The 9715-nt window shown below is 40.6% G+C and overlaps 1 pseudogene; it reads left to right on the top strand.

Annotated features, from left to right (window-relative positions):
• The first annotated feature begins 4117 nt into the window (after positions 1-4117).
• LOC134739296 (cell division cycle protein 27 homolog) lies at positions 4118-6032 on the top strand (annotated as a pseudogene).
• Positions 6033-9715: the final 3683 nt, after the last annotated feature.

The raw sequence follows: 9715 nt of genomic DNA, 5'->3' as shown, positions 1-9715 counted from the left end.
AGCACTCCAAATATCCCTTTGCAGATTCTACAAAAAGAGTGTTTCCAAACTGCTCAATCAAAAAAGAGGTTCAACTCTTTGAGATGAAAGCACACAGTACAAAGAAGATTTTCAGAAAGCTTTTGTCTAGTTTTTATGTGAAGATATTTCCTATTTCACCATAGGCCTCAATGGGCTCACAAATATCCCTTTGCAGATACTTCAAAAGGACTCTTTCCAAACTGCTGAATCCAAGGAAAATTTCAACCCTGTGACATGAATGCACACATCACAAAGAAGTTTCTCAGAATGCTTCTGTCTAGTTTTTATGTGAAAATATTTTCTGTTCACCATAGGCATAAAACGTTGCAAATATCCATTTGCAGATTCTACAAAAAGACTGTTTCCAACCTGCTCAATCAAAAGAAAAGTTCAACTCTGTGAGATGAAGGCACACATGACAAATAAGTTTCTCAGAAAGCTTCTGTCCAGTTTTTATTTGAAGATTTTCCCTATTTCACCATAGGCCTGAAAAGGCTCACAAATATCCTTTTGCATATTCTAAAAAAAGACTGTTTCCAAACTACTCAATCAATAGAGAGGTTCAAATATGTGTGATGAATGCACACATCACAAAGAAATTTCTCAGAATGTTTTTGACTAGTTTTTATGTGAAGATATTTCTCTTTCACCATAGGCCTCAAATGGCTCAGAAATATCCCTTTGCAGCTTGTACAAAAAGACTGTTTCCAAACTGCTCAATCAAAAGAAAGTTTCAACACTGTGAGATGAATGCACACATCACAAAGAAGTTTCTCAGAAAGCTTCTGTTTAGCATTCATGTGAAGATATATCCTTTTTCACCATAGGCCTCAATGGGCTCAGAAATATCCCTTTGCAGATTCTACAAAAGGACTGTTTAGAAAACTGCTTAATCCAAAGAAAGGTTCAACTCTGTGAGTTGAATGCATACATCTCAAAGAAGTTTCTCATAACGGATCTGTCGAGTTTTTTTTTGTGAAGATATAACCTTTTCAACCATATGTCATAAACTGCTCATGAATATCCCCCTGCAGATACTACAAAAAGACTGTTTCCAAACTGCTGCATCCAAAGAAATGTTCAACTCTGTGAGATGAATACACCCATCACAAAGAAGTTTCTCAGAATGCTCCTGTCTGGTTTTCATGTGAAGATATTTCCTTTTTCACCATGGGCCTCAAAGTGCTCCAAATATCCATTTACAGACTCTACAAAAAGAGTTTTTCCAAACTGCTCATTCAAAAGAAAGGTTCAACTCTGTGAGATGAAAGCACACATCACAAAGTAGTTTCTCAGAAAGCTTCTGTCTAGTTTTTATGTGAAGATATTTCCTATTTCACCGTAGGCCATAAAGAGCTCACAAATTTTTTTTGCAGATTCTTCAGAAAGACTGTTTCCAAACTGCCCAATCCAAAGAAAGGTTCAACTCTGTGAAGTGAATGGACACATCACAAAGAAGTTTCTCAGAATGCATCTATCCAGTTTTATGTGAAGATATTTCTTTTTCATCCTAGGCCTCAATGGGCTCAGAAATATCCCTTTGCAGATACTAAAAAAGAACTGTTTCCAAACTGCTCAATCTAAAGAAAGGTTCTCCTCCGTGAGTTGAATGCACACATCACAGAGAAGTTTCCCAGAATGCTTCTGTCTACTTTGTATGTGAAGGTATTTCCTTTTTCACCATAGGCCTCAAACCGTTCACAAATATCCCTCTGGAGATACAACAAAAGGACTGTTTCCAATCTACTAAATCAAAAGATAGGCTCAACAACGTGAGATGAATGCACGCATCACAAATAAGTTTCTCAGAATGCTTCTGTCTTGTTTTAATGTGAAGATATTTCCTTTTTTCACCATAGGCCTCAAAGCACTCCAAACATCCACTTGCAGATTCCACAAAAATACTGTTTCCAAGCTGCTCTATCAAAACAAAGGTTCAACTCTGTGAGACGAAAGCACACATCACAAAGAAGTTTCTCACAAAGCTTCTGTCTAGTTTTTATGCAACGATATTTCCTATTTCACCACAGGCCTCAATGGACTCAAAAATATCCCTTTCAGATTCTACAAAAAGAGTGTTTCTGAACTTCTCAATGAAATGAAAGTTTCAACCCTGTGAGGTGAATGCACACATAAAAAAGAAGTTTCTCAGAATGCTTCTGTCTAGATTTTATGTGAAGATATTTCTTTTTCACCATAGGCCTCAAACTGCTCAGAAATATCCCTTTGCAGATTGAACCAAAAGACTCTTTCCATACTGCTCAATGAAAAGAAAGATTCATCTGTGTGAGATGAATGCACACATAAAAAAGAAGTTTCTCAGAATGCTTCTGTCTAGTTTTTATGTGAAGATATTTCCTTTTTCACCATAGTCCTTAAACCATTCACAAATATCCCTCTGCAGATACTACAAAAAGACTGTTTCCAAACTGCTCCATGAGAAGAAATGTTCAACTCTGTGAGATGAATGCACACATAAGGAAGAAGTTTCTCGGAATGATTCTGTCTAGTTTTTATGTGAAGATAATTCTTTTTCACTACAGGCATCATACGGCTCAGAAATATCCATTTGCAGATTGTACAAAAATACTGTTTCCAATCTGCTCAATCAAAAGAAAGGTTCTGCTCTGTGATATGAATCCAGGCATCACAAAGAGATTCTCAGAAAGCTTCTTTTTGTGTTTTTGTGAAAATATTTCCGTTTTCACCATAGGCCTAAAAGAGCTGCAAATAACCATTTGTGGATTCTACAAAAAGACTGTTTTGAAACTGCTCAATCAAAAGAAAAGTTCAAGTCTGTGAGATGAAAGCACACATTGCAAAGCCTTTTCTCAGAAATATTCTGTCTAGTTTTTATGTCAAGGTGCTTCCTGTTTCATCATAGGCTGTGAAGGGCTCACAAATATCCATTTGCATATTTTAAGAAAAGACTGTTTCCAAACTGCTCAAAGAAAAGAAAGGTTCAAATCTGTGAGATGAATGCACGCATCAGAAAGAACTATCTCAGAATGCTTCTGTGTAGTTTTTATGTGAAGATATCTCTTTTTCACCTTAAGTCTCAAATGGCTAAGAAATATCCCTTTCCAGATTTTACAAAAAGACTGTTTCCAAACTGCTCAATAAAAAAAAGTTTCAACACTGTGAGATGAATACACACATCAAAAAGAAGTTTCTCAGAAAGCTTCTGTTTTCTTTTTATTTGAAAATATTTCCCTTTTCACCATAGGCCTCAATGGGCTCAGAAATATCTTTTTGCAGATTCTACAAAATGACTGTTTAGAAAACTGCTGGATCCAAATTACACCATTATGGCTCACACACTGCAGCCTCAACCTCCCGAGGGTTAGGCGATTCCTCAAGGGATCCTACAGCCTCGGCCTCCCAAAGTGTTGGGGTTACAGGCATGAGCCACCAGCACCCGGCCTGAGTTAATACATCTGGTCTCACTACGTCTTAACCACACACCCATGAAGAACTCAACTCAAGAGAAAGTTGGCAAGAGACTCTCAGCATTCTCTCCCGAAAGCAGTGAGGTGGATGGCAGACGTGTGTCCCGAGCTCCTGGGGTTTTAGGTGACCATGTGTAGAGGAGAGATTTCCAATGTTTCCAGAGAGGCACGAGCCACAGTTATTCGGGGCATCGGAACACGAGATGGGGTTTCTGACAGCAACTTAATGGCCAGGAAGGTCCAGAATCTGCCAAGGCCCATGTCCCAGGGTGGGGCCAATGGAACCCAAGGTAGAGGGAGTCAGCGGTCCTCACAGAGAGGACTCCAGCCCTAGGCTCCGCTGTGCAGACCAAATCAGAAGGAAGAGACACCTTCGTCCTACATTCCACATCCCTCCACTGAACTTGGGAGTGGATCTGTTTCCCAAACATAAGGTGACTTTCGCTTTGCAATGGATCACAAGGGGCCAGGCTTTCCAGAGTCAGCCGGATAAAGAAGTCACTCTGGCTCGGCCACCCCATTCCCCCGGTAACTGGTGAATTTAAATGAGACGAGGCTGGCCGGGCCAGAGCCGCTACAGGGGGGAGGGGGTTGGGTGGGGTGGGGTTTTCCTAAGGCACTGCAGAAATTGGGCCTTTGCTTAGAGGATGACAGTGCTGCAGGAACCCGTCCAGGCTGCTATATGGCAAGCACTAAACCACTATGCTTACCGAGATGGGGTTTTCCTCACAGAACGCCTTTATGCAGAAGTACACTCAGAAGAAGCCTTGTTTTTAATGGCGACCTGTTCTTACCTCCCAGGAAAGGCCTATAAAGCATATAGACTCTTGAAAAGACACAGTTGTCCTACACTGCAATGCAAATACCTGCTTGCAAAATGTTGTGTTGATCTCAGTAAGCTTGCAGACTGGGAACAAATCTTATCTGGTGGAGCGTTTAATAAGCAGAAAAGCCATGATGATATTGTTACTGAGTTTGGTGATTCAGTTTGCTTTCCCCTTCCATTGTTGGGACGTGTATATTGCAAGACAGATCGGCTTGCTAAAGGAAAAGAATGTTACCAAAAGAGGCTTAGTTTAAATCCTTTCCTCTGGTATCCCTTTGAATCATTATGTGAAATAGGTGAAAAGCCAGATCCTGACCAAACATTTAAATTCACATCTTTACAGAACTTTAGCAACTGTCTGCCCAACTCTTGCACAACACAAGTACCTAATCACAGTTTATGTCACAGGCAACCTGAGACCATTCTTATGGAAACACCCCAGGACACAACTGAATTAAACAGAGTCAATTTAGAATCCTTCAATTCAAAGTACTCCTTGAATACAGATTCCCCAGTGTCTTTTATTGATTCAGCTGTAATTTCACCTGAAACTGTCCCACTGGGAAGAGGAACTTCCATATTATCTAAACAGGTTCAAAATAAACCAAAAACTGGTCGAAGTTTATTAACAGGACCAGCAGCTTAGTCCATTTACCCCACGTTTTGGGATTTTGCCATTAGAAACCCCAAGTCCTGGAGATGGATCTTATTTACAAAACTACACTAATACACCTTCTGTAATTGATGTGCCATCCACCGGAGCCCCTTCAAAAAAGTCTGTTGCCAGAATTGGCCAAACTGGAGCAAAGTCTGTCTTCTCACAGAGTGGAAATAGCCAAGAGGTAACTCCAATTCTTCCACTAACAGAAAGTTCTGGTCCATAAATAACTACAACACCTCAGGTAATGAGCCCCACTATGACATCTCCCCCAAATGCACTGCATCGAAGAAGTTCATGACTCTTTACTAGTGACAGTTCCACAACCAAGGAGAATAGGAAGAAGTTAAAAATGAAGTTTCCACCTAAAATCCTAAACAGAAAAAGAAAAAGTAAAACTAATAAAGGAGGAATAACTCAATCTAATATAAATGACAACCTGGAAATTACAAAATTGGACTCTTCCATCAATTCAGAAGAGGAAATATCCACAATCACACCTCAGATTCAGGCTTTTAATCTACAAAAAGCAGCAGCAGAAGGCTTGATGAGCCTTCTTCATGAAAGGGGGAAAGGTTATTTAGCTTTATGTTCATACCACTGCAAAGAAGCTAAAAATATATTGAGCCATCTACCTTCTCACCACTACAATACTGGTTGGGTACTGTGCCAAATTGGAAGGTCCTATTTTGAACTTTCAGAGTACATGCAAGCTGAAAGAATATTCTCAGAGGTTAGAAGAATTGAGAATTATAGAGTCAAAGGCATGGAAATCTACTCTACAACACTTTGGCATCTTCAAAAAGATGTCACTCTTTCATTTCTGTCAAAAGACTTAACAGACATGGATAAAAATTCGCCAGAGGCCTGGTGTGCTGCAGGGAACTGTTTCAGTCTGCAACAGGAACACGATATTGCACTTAAATTCTTCCAGACAGCTATCCAAGTGGATCCAAATTATGCTTATGCCTGTACTTTATTAGGGCGAGAGTTTGTCTTAACTGAAGAATTGGACAAAGTGTTAGCTTGTTTTCGAAATGCTATCAGAGTCAATCCTAGACATTGCAATGCATGGTAAGTGGTAATGAATTGTAAAGACAAAGTCTTGTTGATGGTGCTGGTAGTCACTGATTTTTCTTGTTAGATAGCTTTTTATTGTCATGAACTTTGTTACTAATACTTAAGAATGGTACATACTGGTCAATAACTTCAAACTAACTTTTTTTATGAAATGTATGTCTTTAACAAACTCTTCAGTTAACTAATGATAATAGAATACGTGATGCTTATACTCAACAGTTTCAGTCTTCTACAAAACTTTTGCAGATACTGTAGTTGTGTTTTGTTTGTTTGCTTGTTTAGTTTTGTTACTTGATTTGTTACATTTTCTTCGAACACAAAATTGGTGATTGGGACAAAAAGTGCTTGGGAAATTGGAAAGGAATAGCATAATTCACTTATTGGATAATAGAAAAAAACACTGAAAAAGTTCACTAGTTGCTTTTTGACAACGTTCCAGTTTATTCAGTTACTATTAAGAACTTAATGTATCCTTTATTTAGCAGTATCTCTGTTTTACTTTTTTGTATTTGTGTATAAGTAGACACATAGGAAATTACTACCCAGGTCATATTGTTATCAACTGAATAACATATGAAAAAGTTTGGTCCTACTTCTGCCTCAACACCATACTTACTGTTGACATTTATTGTATTTCTCTGGACTGACTTAAAAGTTTAAATATCAAGAGAAGGCCAGGCATGGTGGCTCATGCCTGTCATCCCAGCACTTTGGGAGGCCAAGTCGGGCAGATCACAACGTCAAGAGTTCGAGACCATATGGTGAAACACCGCCTATATTAAAAGTATAAAAATTAGCTGGGCATGGTGGCAGGCGCCTGTAGTCCCAGCTACTCAGGAGGCTGAGGAAGGATAATCACTTAAACCTGGGAAGTGGAGGTTGCAGTGAGCCAAGATTATGCCATTGCACTCCAGCCTGGGCAACAGAGTGAAACGCCGTCCCAAGAAAAAAATAAAATAAAAATAAAATAAAATAAAATAAAATAAAATAAAATAAATATCAAGAGAAAGTATAATTCTGAAGTAGTAACTCTGCGGAAGCTTTTTTGTCAGATACGGTTATCTTTGGGGTTAGTTATTATAGCAATTGGGTTTTAACACTTGATTTGCTTCTAAATCTGAAACATTATATTACTAAAATATCTTTTGATTTGTGATTATGTTGTTTAATGGATTATATATCATTTTGCAGTAGTAGTTGCAGTGCCTGAAAGATTGCCAAAAAAAATAGTGCTAGCTATTGCTGACCAATGTAACAATCAACTTGCCAATATTGCCATCTCTTCCAATAGCTATGTTCTCCATAATATTTTAAGAACTCAGTTCTTCATAAGGCTTGTGTTGTTTTTGATTTTTTCCCAAGTCTGGTGGATCCTTGTGCTGTTCTTTTTTAAATGTGTATTGTCTGTCCAGCTATTCTGCAGGAGTCATATTCTTAAAAACCTTAACCATATCAAGAATTGTGTTTAAAGGAGGATTATTCAGACTGGCATGCTTTTAGTAGGAGGAGTTTAAATGCTGACGCATTTAGGTAACTCTAAATACTGAGCAACTTTATTCTATCTACAAAATAGATAGTCTTTCTTTTCTTTTCACTTTCACTATCATTTAATACCTTTTCTTCATCTATAACACAATTATAACGATATACAAAGCCACTCAAATAAAGCAGATATATTGTGCTTTAAAAAAAAAAAGAAGTCATTATATGGCACACAATGAGGTGTGACTCAAACCTAGAATCTCCAGTGAAAACCAATGAAACAGAGTCAAATCCCGTGTCTACTAAAAATAAAAAAATGAGCCAGGTGTGGTGGTGCTGAGGCAGGAGAATCACTCTAACCCAGGGGACAGAGGTTGCAGTGAGCTGTGATCACACCACTGTACTCCAGCCATGGGAGGGACAGAGCAAGACTCCGTCTCAGAAGCAAGCAAACACAGAAAGCCAATAAAGTTGTTTAACTCAATGTGTCAGGCTCAGGTCTCTTGACAGGATACATCCAGCACCCAGGGAAACGTTGATGGGTGGGGTGGAATCTATTTTGTGGCCTCAAGGAAGGGTTTGAGAGACAGTCCCACAAACGTGACGGCCTAAAGAAGCCCCTCCGCCCAAGAAGCGATATTCATTTGTATCCTGTAGCCACCCACGAGGGAGAATCAGGCTCCCTACAGACCCCCAACCCCCACCCCACCCCACCCCAACCCACGCCCCCGCTTCGTGAAATGAGCTCTCACTCCATCAGGCTCTATTCAGGCCGTGTGGTTTTGTAACCTCCAGCGTGTGTGCCTGGGTTGTGGGGTGGGGTTGTGGCGGCTGTGGACAGAGGAGGGGAAAAAGTGGTGGTGTCCCGTGGGTGCCCAGTACGTGGGACGTGGGTGGGGTGGCCAGAGCCTAGGGAACTCATTGCCTGTCAGGACATCTCCCCTCCTGGTTCCCTCTCTGACCTACGCTCCACATCTCTGCAGTTCAGTTGGGATCTTGTGGGTGGAAGTCACCATCCCTTTGGACTTTAGCCGAGGAAGGCCGGGCTCCCAAGAGTCTCCCCGCAGTCGGGGCCTTGGGCAGGCTCACAAGGATGCTGAAGGTAACAGTTGGTGACAGTGATGTAAGTTGGAGGTCTCGGGCCAATGCAGAGGTATCCATTTGACCTCAGTGGGACAGGTCAGCTTTGTGGAGTCCCGTGCTTCCTTCCAGAGACTCATCCAGTGCTAGCAAGCATGGTCCCGAGGATCCCAGCTCCCAGCAGAAGCACTTTTTTTCACACAGAATCCTGGGCAGGAAATTTCTCAGCAGGTTTAGACCTCCTAGCCAAAAAGATAAAGCCACTTCTGGGATTTTTTTTCAAAGAGGCAGTGGTTCCACAATGGGCCATAGGTAGTTGTGGAAATGGAGAGAAGTGTTTGCAGATACATATTTCAGACAGAACGGACAGGGTTTGGTCATAGGTCATGAAGGACATGAGCAGATGCACATTGAGAAAACCCTCCCAGCATCCTAGGTGAACAGAGGTATGATTTTTTGAGACAGTTGAGCTAGATGCAACCCCAGATTTTAGGGTTGGATCTTTATTAATATGTAGTATCTATGAGGTATCAAAGTCCAGAAATCAACTCTCCAGTTCTGTACAGCATTTTGTAGGGAGATCAAATCTGGGATGTCTAAAGTTAAGAATTCAGGCCGTGGTAATGAATTAAATTAGATGTACTTGAACTTATTTTGCCAAGAAAGAGAGGGCAGGAGATAGAGAGAGCCAGAGAGTGAGTGAGCAAGAGAGAGAGAGAGACACAGAGACAGAGACAGAGAGACAGACAGAGAGACACAAAGATACACAAAAAGAGAAAGACAGAGAGAGACAGAGAGATAAAGACACAGAGAAAGACACAGATGGAAAGAGACAGAAAGAAACTGAAAGACAGACAGAGACAGAAAGAGAGAGAGATAGACAGAGAGAGAGACAGACCGACAGGCAGCCAGACAGGCAGAGAAAGAGAGTAAGACAGAAAGCAGACACACACACACACAGAGACAGAGACAGTTGGAGTGACAGAGAGAAAGAAAGAGAGAGACAGACAGAGGGAAAGAGACAGAGAGAGAAAGAAACAGACAGAGGGAGAGACAAAAACAGACAGAGAGAGAGACAGACAGAGACAGAGACAGAGAGAAACAGACAAGGAGAGAGAG

Source organism: Pongo pygmaeus, chromosome 23 (assembly GCF_028885625.2).
Source record: "Pongo pygmaeus isolate AG05252 chromosome 23, NHGRI_mPonPyg2-v2.0_pri, whole genome shotgun sequence".
NCBI lineage: Eukaryota > Metazoa > Chordata > Mammalia > Primates > Hominidae > Pongo > Pongo pygmaeus.
Note: the sequence above shows the minus strand (reverse complement) of the source record. Positions and strands in the feature narration are given on the sequence as shown.